The sequence below is a fragment of the Mesocricetus auratus genome, unplaced genomic scaffold (assembly GCF_017639785.1).
Source record: "Mesocricetus auratus isolate SY011 unplaced genomic scaffold, BCM_Maur_2.0 Super-Scaffold_100694, whole genome shotgun sequence".
NCBI lineage: Eukaryota > Metazoa > Chordata > Mammalia > Rodentia > Cricetidae > Mesocricetus > Mesocricetus auratus.
In genome coordinates this window covers 5,363,617-5,373,686 of record NW_024429268.1, presented here as the reverse complement: position 1 = coordinate 5,373,686, position 10,070 = coordinate 5,363,617, and positions in this window count along the sequence as shown.

The window sequence follows — 10,070 nt, the reverse complement described above, 5'->3', positions numbered from 1 at the left end:
AAAAGGCTACTTCCAAGCAAGCCCGAGGTCCCCAGGAGACCAGTCAGACATCTGTCTCCTGAAATTTTTTTATTGGCAGAGCATGAACACCAAATTTGTATTTTACTTGGCATTTTATCTGAGAGCCTTATCTTAGCATTACTCCTCACCCACCTGAGCCATGTTTAACATGGGGACACATATCCTGATGCTCATAGTCAAGTGAAAGAATATTGGGGTCTCATTATGGTTAGGCTGTAAAGGAAGAAAACAATTTATGTTGCAGTTAACATGTTGCTGTTTTATTTTCATGCTGTGAAATATTTATAAAACTACTGATTTGGAGGAAAAAAAATCCAGGTATTGGTTCTGGTATTTGCACAATCCAGCGTATACTGGCCAGGTGGCCCACAAGGTAATTATCCTCAATAGCCTATGGAAAATCATTTTAGCCAGAGGGGTGTTCAGATTGATCATTAGCTGTAAAGAAACATTGAAGGGGATGACACATCTGTGCCCCGTAGAAAATTTCTGAAGTTTGGCCATTTAAATTTTGTGTTCCTATTCATCACCTGAGATCAGCTTTTCCCAAGCTATCAGGAATCAGCTGTTAAGAAGACTACTGCAGATCATAACCATTACCTCGTATCCTGAGCTGAGATGAATAAGGTATATTTACAAAACCAACTATCTGCACTCCATTTGAAAGTCTTTTGTATTCCTATATTATTCATCCCAACGTACAAATTCCTTTGTACCTTTCTCTAAAACATTCCCAGGGTCCCAATTCAACGCTTGCTGTGCCAAATAATTGCATTTCAATTTTGGAAACAGTGGGTATTTTCCTGCGTGTGTATTTTATGTGGAAGACTATAGTCTTCTACAGACCCTGTATTTATTCTGTCATTATGCATTTCATAGATGACAAAGTGGTCTCTATGGGGTGAGATTAAGGTTTTCAAGTTTATGCATCAACTAGTGCAAAGGTCGAGCATGGTAGTCAGAGTCTAGACTGAGATGTTCTGACAAGAGCGTTCTGGTTGCCTCACTCACGTACCATACTTACCCCCATCTCATGAAAGAGGCAGATAACAGACACTGGTCTCCCTTTTCACACGAGAAGAAGCTACATCTCTGAGGAGAACTGACTCCTTTACAGACGATACCTCAACCCATTCCTATGAAAACTGAGTTTGGTTCCTATAATCTGTTGCTACCAAGTGGGATGTTTCTGGTGCTCCTATTGTGGAGTAACAGTTTAAGAGTAAATTTTCTACTTATGCCCACAAGTAAGTTTAGTTTGCAACCGCCCCTCTCCTCAATCAAGGGAAATTCGCTTTGCAATACACAGTGAGCAGTAGCTCTCTTTCAGGGCGCAATTTTCTTCCCGTTTTTTTTTCTTACTTTAGGTCTATGTTCACCCAAATCCCATGAATATTAGCTGCTATTAGCAAATTCTCTCTAATATGCTTTCCCCTCCCCTACAACTTTATCACTTAGCCATACTGATGCCTGGTGTGAAGTTGCCCCACTCCTGGGCACTGCAGCCCAGGGAATCATGTCTTATGACTTGTAGCAGTGACCACAGACACCGCTCACTGGACATTGATGATGAAGCCTCCACAGAAGTGGTAGCCAGAGTGCAAGGACACCTGGTAGTGTACAAAATTCTCTTGACAGGTGTATCCTCCTGTGATCTTGTCATCATTATCACAAAATGCCTGTAGGACGGCTTCACTGGGATGTAGGAAGAGGGCCTCTCAGATCTATATCACCCTCCTAATATTTTATTATTGTCTTCTGAGCAGAATGAATAAGACAAACTAGGGAACACACTGTCCCCCATAAACAACATAGGATTTCAGATTCCATAGTGAAAGGAACTACAGGACAGGTAAGCATTCTGAGAGGGTTCAGATGTCTTCTGAACTCCACAAAAATACAGATGTAATGACTTAAGAACATACTTTGTGGGATTTTTTTGTGTGTGTGGGATCCAATTACATGTCAGTTTTGGAATCTGTTGCTTGTTTCATCCTGAAATTCATCAAGTATTTATGTCAAAAGAAAAGTGACTTTTCAGGGTATCAGTTAGATACAACTACCTAGAAAAATGTCAAGGTTACATAGACTGTGTTGTTCCTAGCTCCTTATATCACTAAAAGATATACCATGAGGCCAAGAGAAAAGTGTTCCCAAGGGAAGTTGGTCAGAACAAATGAGTAACCAGAAGCTGGCCAATATAACAGTAGTTATTTACTTTGACTAAAACCTGCTAATATTACAGCCATTTGGGAACTTACACCCCTATGTGTAAGACACACAAGATACCTCCACCAGAATTACTAAGCTTGAGACTTTGGTGAATTAATTTTAAAGTACTTTCAGGCTCCTTTCTCTTAACAGAATCTATGGTGAAGGATTTCTGGAGCTGTTTCGGTGCTCATTTTGCACCGAACGTCTCCTTGGACTGCATTCTAGCCTCAGGGATCACAGCCATGGATCTTGCAAAGGATTTTTGGAGAGTGTGGACTCATGAAAATGAAAGAAAAGAGAAGGCTGAGGAATTACAACTGCTGGTAGTCGGATACCATAGGGGAAAATTTGAGTACTGGAGTGTAGCGAGGTGAGCTACCTGGCTGTGAGGGAAGATAGAGTCCACGTATTCCGGTTAATTGGAAAGAAGGGACCAATTTGCATGGAATTCGTCACACGCCCCCATAGTACGCAGGATCAGGAGTACACTCATGGTGATCGAAAGTGATGAACATTGAAGGGGATCCTGCCTTTATAATACTGAGGAGCAAGAAAGCTGCTTGTTGAAGTGGGGGGGGGCGAGTAGGGCCTCATTACTTCTTACTGAGATAACACAATATTTTCCCCTTGCTACATTCTGACATAACCTCTGCTACTATGCCTTCTTGTAGTAGGAGATCTCCGGGTGAGAAGAAAAATCTTATGCTCCTGGAGTAGAGGATGAAACAGCTCAAGTTGGAGGTAAGATTTGGTTTGAGCAATCTGGAAACTAATGATGGTTCTGGATTTACACAGCAACGCAGGAAAAACTTAGTTACAGTTGTGGCAATTGGGTTGGAGGGGCAAATTGACTAGAAGTAGGTCCTCTTACTGGCATGGCTGGAAAAGCTTCACACCCCCAAACAGCCACTCAGAGTTGTCATTTCTGCATCTTTTTTTGTCATTTCTGCATCTTTTTTTTCAAGTTTATTTCATCATGGGTCATTCCTAAGGGAAGGAGTATGATATTGCCAATTTCTGTCAAGTTTTTCTGACTATTCGCATACTTTTTTTTTGGCAATCATGTTGGTGGAAGGTATGCAGAAAGACTTATTTAGATGACTTCCTTTCACCTGAGAAATTATCTAAGGCTGGCATGCTGCTCCAAGGCCATAGGAAGAAGTGGAAATTGTTAGACCACGTGAGACTGACTGCAGGTGGCAGCTAAATGGAACTCAAGGTAACAAACCGCAGACTGATTGTCCTTTGACGTTTGTCTTCCTGGAAGAACATGAACACAGAATTTCCAGTTTCTGTAATAGGATACTGCTTCTTGCCACACTGTGTAAAGGAGACCACCCAAGGACAAGAGAATTTCTGTACTTGGAGTGTGGAGTCCAGATTGCTGTTGCCATGTTCTTATGGAGTGGAAGGTTCTTTGGAATGTCTGTGGGAGGAAAAGTGGGAGTTTATAGATTCCACGTGGAATCTTCATTTTCCTCAGATCACCTTGGTCACCCTTCCTTGTATCTTGGATCTTTTACTACTCTATGCTCCTACTTTGTAAACCAAGTACAAGTTCCCCTTTAGTCTCAACTATTTTCTGCCGTTGTTTTCCCCTGGCCTACTATTTCTTTCTTTCATGTCACTCTTTCATTTTATCCAATGGGATTTGCTTGCTGAATATGACACTTGCTATTCCTCTACTCTACTCTGTATAGTGAAGAAACCCTTTGTGTCTTCCTCGCCAGTAGTAAAATCTCAGTCAACAGCTCTGATCACAACACTGCTCATTGGTAATCATGTATATTTAGGTGTATTCTATCTATCCCACTTGTGTCTCCTCACCTTTATTTGTGCCTTCTATGCAATTTTCATGTCCTACGTCATTTGGGAATTTTGCTTATTCACATGTTTTATTCAATATCTAAAATTAAATGAGAACACTCTAGGTTTTAAAACATCAAGAATTATTTGGCATTCCTAGGTCAGGTGGTGAAACTGGTGTTCCCTCCATGGCACAAATAAAAACCATCAGCCAGGTTAAGAAATGGATGTCCGCGTTCCAAAGCTTGAAGGAGAGAAGCAATGAAGGAACATGTGACAAGACTGTTAAAGAATACAAAGACACAAACAGGCAACATAGAGAATAAACGGAGTAGTCTACAGGCCTAACACTATTCCATACAAGACAGATTTGTCTCATTTTGACCGATAAGTAAGATAAGCCTTAGAAGCTTGATTTCCAAGTTCAGATGGGTGCTGATGGCTAATCATGTCCGTCAACTTGACTTCACGTGTTACCAACAAAACCATACCCATGCAGCTGTAGAGGCCAATGAGACATTTTTTATTGGGTAGCTGGAAAAAAACAATTTAGGTCTGGGTCACACCCTGCAGTGGCATCCCATTTAAAGGGACAAGGAAAAAGGAAACTTTTGCTCTTTTCTTGCTTCTTCTTACTCGCTGGAAAGTGCGCACATCCTACAACATACAAAACAATTCTTCACTCGGATTAGAACCTACTTCTTGAGAGCTGTGCTGGACAATTTTATGTCAACTTGACGCAAGCTAAAGTCATCTCATAGAAGGAACGTCAATTAAGAAAATGGTTCCACAGGATCAGTTTATAGGCAAGCCTGTGAGGTATTCTCTTAATTAATGATTGAAGGGGAAGGACTCAGTCCATTGTGAGTGATGATGTCACTGGACTGGACTGGGGGTCCTGGGTTCTATTGGAAAGCAGGCTGGGCTAGCCATGAGGAGCAAGCCACTAATCAGCAACTCTCCATGGCCACTGCATCAGCTCCTGCTGTAGGTGATACCCTGCTTGACCTCCTGCCCTGATTTCTTCCAGGGTGAACAGTTTAAAAAAGTGTAAGTCAAATAATATCTTTCTTCTCCAACTTGCTTTTTTGTCATGGGGCAACTAACCCAGGGGTCCAATACAGACTCAGAGCCCACAATTAAGGAGCAAGCTTTTAAATCAATATAGGATTCTAAGAAGAGAAAGAGGGGAGTTTCCTCTGCTGCACTCTGTTTGTAAGGTTAGCTAATCTAGAAGTTTGTGATGGAATCAATGTAGGAAAAGGGGAATAAAAAGGCGGCAGAGAGCTGTGCACTTTCTAGGCACTGTCTTCCACCTCTGCTGTGGCTGTGAACACAGGGTTTTTGTAGCATGTCCACTGCCATAAGCTGTGGTGGTGTTTGGTCTACATTAGCATTTTCACCAAATATTAGCTGATTAAAGGGGACCTCTCAGCTCTGGAGATAACATCTAAGATGACTAGATCAAAGAGGGAAAAAAATATGGCTATGTAGCATAAAGTCCGGAGGCTGATACTTGCAGCCTCAGGCTAAGCGGTGGGACGCTTGTTCCCACTGATGCCTGAGAGAAAAAGAATTCCTTTCTCTGGAACTTATATTTGTATCTGTAGGGGTAAAGGCACAAACAATTAATTTCCAAGACTAAGATCTTATATCAAAAACCTAGGTAAAGGAGAGTATAAATATTAATAGCTTCTTAGGGTACAGCAGGGGCCATTTGAGGTTGCACTCTCTTAAGTCAGCTGTTAGAGAAATAAGGCACCCAGGGCACCCAGTCCTATTTATCATGAGGTTAGATATACAATATCTTCCTTATCAGTGTCTGTTCTTTGAAGCTCAGAATGTGGTCTGTTTGCAAGGCTCCTCTCCTGGTAGGATGTCCTGCCATAAAGAATAATTGTGGGGAGCTACAAGTTTATATAAGAGAATGGGCATAGATTTGACTACGAGAACAAAGGTTTTCTGACTGTGTGAATACTTTCACACCAGGGCCCCACAGTGTGTGGGAGCATCACCAAGTATACCAGTAGATGAGGGAGTTATGTCCAATAGTTTATTAATACACTGCTGTTTTTTGGGGGGGAGGTGACTCCCACTAGGGAAAAGGGAATTCTATGGCTTCACAAGGGTTTTACAACTATTCAACTATTCAAAAGGCAAATATTCCCAGTGCCCTGCAACGTGGTGTCCTTTATTGGAATGTGTGATCCCAGTCGGTCAACTTCATGATTTTGTCAGCTGAATTCTCACTATATAATCCTGTGGCCTATAGCAGAGAACTCTGACTAATATATTAGGTCATCACAGATTATTAACAGGAGTGAGCAGATGAGTTTGGCAATAAAACATCAGCAATTATACACACACAAAAAAATCTGTGTTGTTTTCAATACTTAATCCCAGTGCATGTAGTCTCTCTCTCTCTCTCTGTCTCTCTCTCTGTCTCTGTCTCTGTCTCTCTCTCTCTCTCTCTGTGTGTGTGTGTGGTATGTGTGTGTGTGTATGTGTGTGTGTGGTGTGTGTGTGTGTGTGTGTACTATAATTTTGCTGGTATTGTTAAACTATGGTTTATGTAACTAATCAATAATGGATAAGATATGATTTTCAACACTGCCATAGCTCAGAGGGCTGTAGCCTGTCACAATGTCCTTCTCAAAACCTTCATATGTTGTTTCTCCAACCTCAAAGCAGGACAGTTAGTTATTGGTAAGTACAATGTGTTCCTGACTATGTTAAAATTATTGTTTCTATCACTTTTTTATTCTTCTTTTTTTCACATCATGCCTCCCAATCCCACCCATCTCCCCCTCCCCAGAATAAAACAAATTAAAATCTAAAAGAGAAAAGGAAAATCTTGTCATGGAAGCTGCAGTGTGACACAGAGAGTCGCACAGTGAACCCCTTTACCCAAACATTTTTACCTGCAGCTGTTCATAACAAAGAATCATTGGTCTGGTTCCAGGCCTCTGGTCTCTGTTACACCATCAGGGCTGGGCCCTCACTGGGACTCTTTGTGAACATCCTATTGCTGCCCTGTGTCATGGGTTAGGGTTAGGATCTGCAAGACATACCCCCTCACCGCCCCCATGCTCCGGCAGATCCCAGATGGGGTGGGTGTTGGGGTGGGCAGACACAGAACCCTAGTTCTGGGCCTGGGTAGTCGCAGGGTTGGTCTACCCACTAGCTCTTCCCTGTATTTGCCACTGGGGTGAGCTCTCCAGCATTACCCCTTCCCCCAGGTCACGCCTTGCCACTATGAGCAAGGGGCAGACCGGTTCTGCTGCTTGCCGATTCTCAGAGTTGGTTGTTCCACAACACCTTGAGGGCCAGATCTACTGTGTCACCCAAATGAGGTGCAGGGGCCTCTCGAGTGCTGCAGTTGGTGAGGGCAGGGCCAGCAATCTCTACACTTATGACCTCAGGGCCAGCTCTCCCACCTGCCTCAGTCATTGATGGGAGGAAGAGGGGAGAGGGCATCTCTCTCCTGCCCATGCCTCCACAAGACAGGTCAGTAATGTTCAACAATGGCTATCTCAAGACAGACAGGACAGGAATCCTGAATTCTTCAGTCTATGGGGCTTGCGGTTACAGCATTCCAAATGTGACATGAATCCTAGAGAATTCTGAGAGAGCTGCTGCTTTTCAGTCTATGTTAAATTCCCAAGAAGCAGGTCCCAATACCAGCAAATCAATGTCTCAGGATATTTTAAGATATACAGACTTGACAGGGAGTTTGAGGACAGGCAGACAAAAGGCAAACGCCCTTTTTTTCTGTGTTTGTTAAGTGACTACTAGTACATGACTTGGCCCAGATCTGAGGTTGGTTGTATGAACTATCCAATCAAGAAATCACTCAAAGGCTTCTACAACCATGGAAGAGCTTAAATTTCACCAACTGACATAGGAACCAAAATGATTCTTGATACTTTAAAACCTAGAAAGTTCTCAAGTGTCTTCAGATTAGAATAAAACCTATGAATAAATAAAATCTCCAAATGGAGCTACATGGGGCAGGAAAATAGCATGACATGCACACATTCAAAGTAAGGAAAAGCAAGGAGGCTAGAGAGAGAAGATCTAGCCTAATTAGCTGACTGATGGGAGATGTCATTCTGTAAATTTGTCTCTTATTGGTTGTTGAATAAAGCACTCTTGGCCAATAGGGAAGCAAGATAGGTGGGACTAGGAGTCGAGGAGGATTCTGGGAAAGAGAGGCAGAGAGAGACACCATGTAGTTGGCCAGAGGAGTAAAAGGTCCAGACCCTTTTCTCCAGTAAGAGAAATACTTCGATTAACAATTATGGGTTAAATACTTAAGTCAGAGGGATCCCAACAGCTTCATAATTAATATAACGTCCTATGTGTTATTTGGGGGTTCAGACAACTGTGGCAGGGCCTAGGCGGCTGGCAAGGAAAACTATAATCTACAGCTGATTACCTATGACCAGCCTTGGTTTCAGACTTTGCCTAAGATGCCAGTTTATGAGAAGAAGGCCTAAAAGATTTCTTCGGATACAGGGAGGAATGCTGTATGTCATAGTTAGAAAGGACATTTGGATAACGTGAAAAGCGTGCCATGAAAGAAACCATAGTTTAGAGAAAAATCATGGAAGAAAATAGTTGAGATTAAAGAAGAACAGAGCCTCACACTGAAATTGGGAGTGTAGAGTAATAAATTATACAAGAAATAAAGAAGTGATCTAAGAAAGTTTGAGAGTAGTTTAACATGAAAACAACCATGTAGAATACAGAAACTTCCACATTTCCTCTGCAGACACATCGCTGGGAAACGCCTCTCCGTAAGAACATGCCAAGAGCAATGAGGACTTCATACTCCAAGTACAGAAACACACCTGTCCTTGGATTGTCCTCTTTACACATTGTTGGAAGAAACAGAGCACTATTTGGGAAACAAAAAATTCTGTGTCCGTGTTCTTCCAGAAAGACAAAGGAGAGAAGGAAAATGAGGACACAGTTTGTCCTGTCGGACTCTGATTTCATTGCCAGTAGATCATTGAGCTGCCACCTGCAGCTAATCTCACATGATCTAACAATTTCCTATGGCCTTGGAGCAGCACGCCAGCTTTAGGCAACTTCTCAAGTGAAGAGGAATCCATCCAAATAAATCCTTCTGAATACCTTCTACAAACATGAGTGCAAAAAAAATTAAAGTATGTGAATATTCAAAAAAAACTTGACAGATAGAGCAATGTGACATTCATTCCCCTCAGGAATGACACAGGAGGAAATATATGAGAAATGGGTTGCAGAGATGACAACTCTGAGCCACTGTTCTGGTGTGTGAAGCTCACCCAGCCATGCCAGCAATAGGACCACAACAAATGCTATGTATCCCATGCTGACATTTCCTTCAGATTCTTATGATTTCCAATCCCTCCACCTTCTAGTCAGTTTATCCACTCAAACCCAATTGCTTCAATTATAGCTAAGCTTCTTCTACATTACTGTGTAAGTCCAGAACCATCACTAGTTTTCAGAGAACTCAATCATGACCTCATGTCCAACATATATTTCCTATATCTGATATCAGTGGAGAGAAAAGCATCAGACATGAAGAACCCTCCAATTGGGTCTTATAAATAGGCACAAGCTGACACACCATCAGGTACTACCCTTCTGTGAATTGTTTATACTGTAGTAAAATGGATTCAATGCATGAAGAGTTACCACTAATTGAGCACAGCATTACACTCTTGTTACATATGTAATGCAAATATCCATAATCTTCCCATATCTATGTACACCTTCTTCTTCTTCTTCAGAGTTCATGTCGATCATTGCCCAAAGCCTTTCTATTCGCCAAAGTGAGAATAGACTTCTAGCATGGGCAGTTTAACCTAGAATACAGACTAATTCTTTTTATTATAGATATCCAAGGCAACGTTGATAATCATGCTATATGCCGTGGTATTGTTTATATACTCTCAAGTTTCCTGTGTAGCCATAGTATATTTATTGATATATTAATATGACAGGACCATGAGAGGAAAATGTCTTGAAATTGTTAT